This window comes from Heterodontus francisci, chromosome 30 (genome assembly GCF_036365525.1).
Source record: "Heterodontus francisci isolate sHetFra1 chromosome 30, sHetFra1.hap1, whole genome shotgun sequence".
Taxonomy (NCBI): Eukaryota; Metazoa; Chordata; class Chondrichthyes; order Heterodontiformes; family Heterodontidae; genus Heterodontus; species Heterodontus francisci.
The window spans coordinates 13150455-13159456 of NC_090400.1; positions in this window are offsets into that span (position 1 = coordinate 13150455).

Consider the following 9002-nt stretch of genomic DNA (forward strand, 5'->3'; position numbering starts at 1 on the left):
TCAAAGAATAACCTCATTTTGATAAGCTTAAAATGCACATTTTTAAAGTGGATTGTTTAGAGTTAGATATCGTCTTTGATAAAGGGAGAAACATTTAGAGAGAGAAATTATTTAGACTTCCCACAATCGAAATGAGTGGGAAGATCAATAAACAAAGAAAGAAATATTTCCAGTCGAAACAGTCCTGAACTTTTGCATTTTTTAATTCAGTGTAACTTTGAAATAAACAAGGATACAGCACATAAAATACATAATCGCACAGCAAGAGTGACTGCATCAGCAACATAATTCAGACATTTTTCTGGAATCAGCTATGTGCTGCGCTTTGGGAGGCTCACAGCCCCTACTGAGTTTCCCATAGTCTGTAGAAATGGGCAAACATGTCTAGGAAGGAACATGCACACGAACAGTAACTAAAAAAAAAGCACTGCACCAATTATGAAAGCACAGGATTGAAAACCATTGTGAAAGGGCCCTTTATTGCAGTCATTCACAGATTGTTATGTTCAACAAAAAGCTTTCGTATGAAACTTGAAATCAAAGAAGATTCTATCATCAGGGCATAATTTTGAGCCACATTTCCAGCTTTCATTTGGTTTGTTGACTTTAAATGCAAGTTTTTTTCATTAATTGTCCTCTTTTTCCTGCCGTTTCTCTCCTCCTGCCATGAAGACTCAAATTGACACCTATTCCATGATGCCAGCAAGCCTCCATACCATCACTCGACTTCCCATTCCCAATATGTGAACATGGACAGAGGGTGTTGGAAGGCTACTCAAATGTAAGTACCTTCACAGCCAAATCCAGCTCTATGCTCTACAGCAGTTAACAACCAGGAGCAGATATTCTGATCAATTGTTCTTCCAACTAACTCAGGGACATTAAGCTTGTTTTTAATGGCTCAGGACTCCTCTAGCAGAAACAGGCACCTCAACATAAACCAAAGGACAAACTTCTTCTGTTTTTGAAGAATCGAATTGGCAATTTATTTTTTGGACCAAACTGAAGGCCAATTCAATCACGCAGATAATCTGGGCTGATCAGTTGGACAGATCTGTGATTTGTTTTCACCTGTCACAGGATCATCGAATGTTGCAGCACAAACACAATCCATTCAGCCACCAAGCATGTGTCAGTCTTTCTCTCCACATAAGCCACCTAATCTAATCCCACTCTCCTCACCACTCTTATTACTCAAAATTACTCCTCATTTTCAAGCAACTATCTGATTCTGGCCTTGTGTACAACCCCGATTACCTGCAAATGTTCCATTATTGGTTTTTCTGCCGTCAACTGCCACGGCACTAAGCTCTTGAATCCCATCTCTAAATCTCGCCCTGCCTCTCTGTCTCCCTTTCCTCCTTTAAGACACCCCTTAAAACCTGCCTCTTTGACCAAGCTTTTTATCATCTGTTGAAATTTCTCCTTATGTGACACAGTGTCAAATTTTGTCTGATTATGAAGTTTTACTATATCAAAGGTGCTATACAAATCAAGCTGGTGATATGGTTAATTCACATTCAAAAGAATTTCTGGGCACAGCTTCAAAAACACTTGGTGGCAGAATATTCCACATGCGATGGCAGAAGGTAATGATGAATTTTGTCAACCTGTCAGCTGTCCATGTTTGTCAATGCCAGTCCTAACAACTGCCCTCATGTTAGGCACTAACACTGGCAGAGATCAGTCCAGATAGAAACTGGAGGTGACAAGCATAGTTTAATTCTATCTGGAGTCCTGGCTCATCCTCAGACACAGATTTTTGTGTTTCCATTTTAATTTTTTGAAGGTTTAACTCTCACTGTTCCATTGGAATTCCCAAATATTTTCTTCAACCAACAATTGAAGAATATTTGCAAAATGGATGACAACTGGCATATATGAAACATGCTGTACTTTGATTTTAAAAAGTCATATTTTGGACAGCCACAAATTCACTGCTAACCAAACTGATGTTAAACCATCGGCCAAATCACAGGGTTCATCCTGGTGTCCAGGCCAACATTCCTCTCCCAACCAACACGACCAAAAGTAGGTTTGCTGTATAATTCACTTAACTATTAGTGGACTCTCGCTGTGCGCTGTATTTGCCTATATATAACAGGCACCGCACTTTGAAAGTTATCCATTGGTTGTTAGCGCTTTGCAATATTAAGGTGTTATAGAAATGCAAAGCCACTAACTAAACACAGTAACTAGAATTGCTAACTAGGCCCACCAACCATAACCACTAACAAACCGCACTAACTACAACTACTAACTAAATTACATTTTTTAAAAATCTCATTACTTCTCTCATGCTGTACACAGTAAAGGCTATATTTCTACTCTCTGTGGTAAATGGCATTTGTGATAGACAATGCAAGCCAAACTGTTTCTCATATACACTGCCCAATTACAAATGCATTCTTCACCCAGTTCCCACTGCAAAATAGCACAGAGTAGGAGGTTTGCTGCCATTATTTTGTCACATCCACAGATGAATTGCCAGTAGACTGCTCCATTCAGGACTCGGTCTTACTTTCTGATTGTATTCTGTTGATTTTATACGCATGACACTTGTTTTCTTTTATCATTTGTCCAGATAATCATGGCAGGAGAAATGGAATGAAATGACAGGAGGTGAGAGTTGACACTCTACTCCACTGTATATTATCCAACTTCTTTCCACAATCGCAGTATCACAATCCTGTTCCTGGGACATAGAAATTGATCAGCAACTGCCCTGCCACTAACACGCAATTGGCACCTGCTATGAAAAAAGATCTTTAACACTGGAACAAAAGCAGTATGGTTGGTGCACCCAGGGGATACCTCACTCATTTTCATATGATGCACAGACATTCGCTTTATGCCAAAGTAGCATTGGAAATATACTGAGAACACGTTTTGCATGGATGTCATTAGTCTGTGTGAGACACAGTGCGGAACCAGCCAGTGAAACTGAAGCCCTGAAACATCACCAGGTGCTAAAAACATCCTGGACTTAACCTCAGTATCAACACCGCCGTCATACCTCCGCATAAACTGCCCATTGCACCATCAATGAATTGGAGAACTGTAACGTGCGTTAAATCCAAAATACAGTAGTCTTCCACAACATATCCCTTATGTGCAGCAAGTAGCAGGCACCAAACCAAGTTGTGAGTATTGGCCCTGTCATCAATTTAGTCTAGGCATTCAGCAGTAGTAATTTAAATACCCACAAGCACTTTAAATAATTAGTCCAAATTAAGTAACTATTTACTGTAGTATTGCTTAATCCTGTTGAAAAACAATAGTAGATACATTCAATTCAATAGAAGCACCTGGGCATTGCTTGGTCATGTGAAAGAACACTAAGGCTGTATTTGTCAGGAGCTTTCCAACAGAACATTCTAATACTCATTAATTATCAGGCCTCATTAGGAATTCATTTCTCTGCTGCCTCTGATATTATTTATCATATCTCTAGAATAATATTTCAGTGATACTGCAGTGGGGGCTGAGCAGGGGCAGAGAGAGTAATAATCACCCTTATCTGAACTGTCAGTTTACATCAGACAGATTAATCTCCCCACGATGAGCAAGAGTGGGTAGTGGTGGAGAGGTTGGGGGGTTGGGAGGTGGGGTGGGGAATGGGTGCTGTTTGGCTAAAAATTAAAAATCTCGAAATGCGTCTCCAACACTGCCCTGTAAGTGCCTGCCGCCATTTTGATGGTGGCAGGATGCGAGGCACGCCAGTGTCCTGTATTGGAGAGGGGGCAGACTTCATTGTAATATTTCAAACAGGCATCCACAGAGCAATTGGGAAACTGATTGAAGTTTCCAGGTGGGTTCCAAAGGGGTTGGAGAAACAGGTACCTAAATGGAAAATGGAACTGTAAAAAGTAAGTGCTTTCTCGAGTACTTTTTGTGAACCAGGAGCAGCAGGAGCAGGTACGGATCCACAGGCACTGACTCATTCTGGGGTACGGATCCACAGGCACTGACTCTGGGGTACGGATCCACCGGCACTGACTCATTCTGGGGTACGGATCCACAGGCACTGACTCATTCTGGGGTACGGATCCACAGGCACTGACTCATTCTGGGGTACGGATCCACCGGCACTGACTCATTCTGGGGTACGGATCCACCGGCACTGACTCATTCTGGGGTACGGATCAACAGGCACTGACTCATTCTGGGGTACGGATCCACAGACACTGACTCATTCTGGGGTACGGATCCACAGGCACTGACTCATTCTGGGGTACGGATCCACCGGCACTGACTCATTCTGGGGTACGGATCCACAGGCACTGACTCATTCTGGGGTACGGATCCACAGACACTGACTCATTCTGGGGTACGGATCCACCGGCACTGACTCCTTCTGGGGTATGGATCCACCGGCACTGACTCCTTCTGGGGTACAGATCCACAGGCACTGAGTCATTCTGGGGTACGGATCCACAGGCACTGACCCATTCTGGGGTACGGATCCACAGGCACTGACTCATTCTGGGGTACGGATCCACAGGCACTGACTCATTCTGGGGTACAGATCCACAGGCACTGACTCATTCTGGGGTACGGATCCCCAGGCACTGACTCATTCTGGGGTTCGGATCCCCAGGCACTGACTCATTCTGGGGTATAGATCCACCGGCACTGACTCCTTCTGGGGTACGGATGGATCCAGAGGCACTCACTGGTGCTGGGGTATGGATCCAGAGGCACTCACTGGTTCTGGGGTAATGATCCAGAGGCACGCACTGGTGCTGGGGTATGGATCCAGAGGCACGCACTGGTGCTGGGGTAATGATCCAGAGGCACTCACTGGTGCTGGTGTATGGATCCACAGGCACTCACTGGTGCTGGGGTATGGATCCAGAGGCACTCACTGGTTCTGGGGTATGGATCCAGAGGCACTCACTGGTTCTGGGGTAATGATCCAGAGGCACTCACTGGTGCTGGTGTATGGATCCACAGGCACTCACTGGTGCTGGGGTAATGATCCAGAGGCACGCACTGGTGCTGGGGTATGGATCCAGAGGCACGCACTGGTGCTGGGGTAATGATCCAGAGGCACTCACTGGTGCTGGTGTATGGATCCACAGGCACTCACTGGTGCTGGGGTATGGATCCAGAGGCACTCACTGGTTCTGGGGTATGGATCCAGAGGCACTCACTGGTTCTGGGGTAATGATCCAGAGGCACTCACTGGTGCTGGTGTATGGATCCACAGGCACTCACTGGTGCTGGGGTATGGATCCAGAGGCACTCACTGGTTCTGGGGTATGGATCCAGAGGCACTCACTGGTTCTGGGGTATGGATCCAGAGGCACTCACTGGTTCTGGGGTAATGATCCAGAGGCATGCACTGGTGCTGGGGTACCTCACTCAAATGAACTATTTGGGGGAATTTTAACATGGGTGAGCAGGTGGAATAGAATGCGGGAGGCAGGGTTAAATTGGATAGAAATCCTGGGCACATCAGGAACCTGTCTCCAACCTGTCGCCTTTTGATTTTTACTCAGCTGGAACAAAGGGTAGACAGCCTACTCGTTCCCAGGAAGCAGACTGGCATTTTAAATATGTTAATTATTTGTATTCTTTCATGGGATGTGATCATCGCTGGCCAGGCCAGCATTTATTGCCCATCCCTAATTGCCCTTGAGAAGGTGGTGGTGAGCTGCCTTCTTGCACCGCTGCAGTCCTTGGGGTGTAGTTACACCCACAGTGCTGTTAGGAAGGAAGTACCAGGATTTGTCCCAGTGACAGCAAAGGAACGGCGATATAGTTCCAAGTCAGGATGGTGTGTGGCTTGGAGGGGAACTTGCAGATGTGGGTGTTCTCATACATCTGTTGTCCTTGTCCTTCTAGGTGGTAGAGGTTGTGGATTTGGAAAGTGCTGTCTAAGGAGACTTGGTGAGTTACTGCAGTGCATCTTGTAGATGGTACACACTGCTGCCACTGTGCGTCGATGGTGGAGGGAATGAATGTTGAAGGTGGTGAATGGGGTGCCAATCAAGCGGGCTGCTTTGTCCTGGATGGTGTTGAGCTTCTTGAGTGTTGTTGGAACTGCATCCATCCAGGCAAGTGGAGAGTATTTCATCACACTCCTGACTTGTGTCTTCGATGTTTGGGGAGTCAGGTGGTGAGTTACTCGCCGCAGAACTCCCGGTCTCTAATCTGCTCTTGTAGCCACAGCATTTATGTGGCTGGTCCAGTTCAGTTTCTGGTCAATGGCAACCCCCAGGATGTTGATAGTGGTGGTTTCAGCAATGGTAATGCCATTGAATGTCAAAGGGAGATGGCTAGATTCTTTCTTGTTGGAGATGGACATTGCCTGGCACTTGTGTGGCACAAATGTTACTTGCCACTGATCAGCCAAGCCTGTTTGCTGTCCATGTCTAGATGTGGACACAGACTGCTTCAGTATTTGAGGAGTTGCAAATGGTATGGAACACTGTGCAAAGATCAGTGAACATCCCCACTTCTGATCTTACGATGCAGGAAAGGTCATTGATGAAGCAGCTGAAGATTGTTGGGCCTTGGAGACTACCCTGAGGAACTCCCGCAGTGATGTCCTGAGGCTGAGATGATCGGCCTCCAGCAACCACAACCATCTTCCTTTGTGCTAGGTATGACTCCAGCCAGCGGAGAGTTTCCCCCCTGATTCCCATTGACTTCAATTTTGCTGGAGCTCATTGATGCCACACTCGGTCAAATGCTGCCTTGATGTCAAGGGCATTAACTTTGCAGATTTAACTGTGGCTGACCAAGTTTCCCAGGCCTCAGGAAACCTGGCAACTGCAGCAAGGCTAGAACAGTCTCGGGGATAATGCAAGTGCCTTTACAGCACTCCAGGAATCCTTCCTCCAGGTTCCCCAAGCTCCCCCACCATAGACCCATGGGATTGGAGCCCCTCCCCTGCCACGCTCCCACCTGGGGTTAGTAATGGGATCTACCTGGTTTTGCGGCCTCCTCCAGCGTGCTCCCAACCCAACTGGAAGCCAAGCCTGTCAAATCAGGCTGACTTCCGGGCAGGGTCATAAATTACTTGTTGTGGAGCCATTGATGTGTCCCTACCAGCTGAGAACAGCTAACTCAGCACATATTGGGAATCAAATCTTGGACCCTCCTCAGAATTACTAAAATGCACTCTGCAATTGGCAACTAAACTATTGACAGAGCTTTCAGACAAATATTTAAACAAGGCTAACTGTGAGCCACTAACCCCATTGAAAAGCTCCAATGACAAACTGCATGAGCAAAGCAAGAGCAGCTTATAACTGGCACACCCCCTCCTGTATGATCATCTCCTTACAAGTACTCTGGAGGTCCTGTTAAGGTTTGGGCTCCTCCTTGCTCTAGTCATAGCTGTCATGATGGTCACTGATGGTCCATGCATTCCATGCCATTGGTTCAAGAAATGGCATCAAGTGGTGAAAGCCTAACAATAGCAACAGTCAGTGGAAGCTTTATTCAACATGATATGCTCAGTAACGTAGGAACATAGGAACAGGAGCAAGCCATTCAGGCCTGATCCGTCATTCAATTAGATGTTCTGCATATAAATGTATTTAACTGCCTTGTTTCTGTAACCCTTACTAACCTTGCCTAACAAAAACCTATTGATATAATAAAAGCAAAATACTGCGGATGCTGGAAATCGGGAACAAAAGCAAGAAATGCTGGAAATACTCAGCAGGTCTGGCAGCAGCTGTGGCGAGAGAAGCAGAGTTAATGGTTCAGGTCAGTGACCCTTCTTCAGAACTGACAAATATTAGACATGTAAAAGGTTATAAGCAAGTAAAGTGGGGGTGGGGCAAGAGATGTCAAAGAAGGTGTAGATAGGACAAGGTCACAGAATAGCTGACCAGAAGGTCGTGGAGCAAAGGCAAACAACATGTTAATGGTGCGTTGAAAGACAAAGCATTAGTACAGATAGGGTGTTAACGGACTGAAAATTAACAGCCGCAAGTACAAACATGAAAAAAACCAGTGGGTAAGCAAACTGAACAAACTAAGATGTAATAAAATAAACACAAAAAAATATATAAAAAAGAAAAAATAACTAAAAATAAATGTAAAATGGGGGGCCCGTCATGCTCAGAAATTATTGAACTCAATGTTCAGTCCGGCAGGCTGTAGTGTTGTAATCGGTAAATGAGATGCTGTTCCTCGAGCTTGCGTTGATGTTCACTGGAACACTGCAGCAATCCCAGGACAGAGATGTGAGCATGAAAGCAGGGGGGAGTGTTGAAATAGCAAGCAACCGGAAGCTCGGGGTCATGCTTTCGGACTGAGCGGAGGTGTTCCGCAAAGCGGTCACCCAGTCTGCGTTTGGTCTAAAGTAAATCGCTGCTTCACCTGAAAGGAGTGTTTGGGGGCTGGGATAGCGAGGAGAGAGGAGGTAAATGGGCAGGTATTACACCTCCTGCGATTGCAGGGGAAGGTGCCCTGGGAAGGGGACGAGGTAGTGGGGGTAATGGAGGAGTGGACCAGGGTGTCACGGAGGGAACGATCTCTTCAGAATGCTGACAGAGGAAGGGAGGGGAAGATGCGTTTGGTAGTGGCATCATGCTGGAGGTGGCGGAAATGACGGAGGATGATCCTTTGGATATGGAGGCTGGTGGGGTGGAAAGTGAGGCCAAGGGGAACCCAGTCGCGGTTCTGGGAGGGAGGGGAAGGGGTGAGGGTAGAGGTGCGGGAAATAGGCCGGACACGGTTGAGGGTCCTGTCAACCATGGTGGGGGGGGGAATCCTTGGTTGAGGAAAAAGGAAGACATATCAGAAGTGCTGTCATGGAAGGTAGCATCATCAGAGCAGATGTGATTTCATTTTTGAAATTTTCAATCAACCCAACCTCAATAGTCTGATGGGGAGAGGGTTTCAGGTTTCTACAATCAATCTGCCAATCTTTCTTCCTAAAGTTAGCTATTCACAGCTAACCTTATTCAGACAGAAGTGAAATGAAAGTGCCAAGGGTTTGACATTTTACACACACCCTTCAGAGAAGAAATCCACTG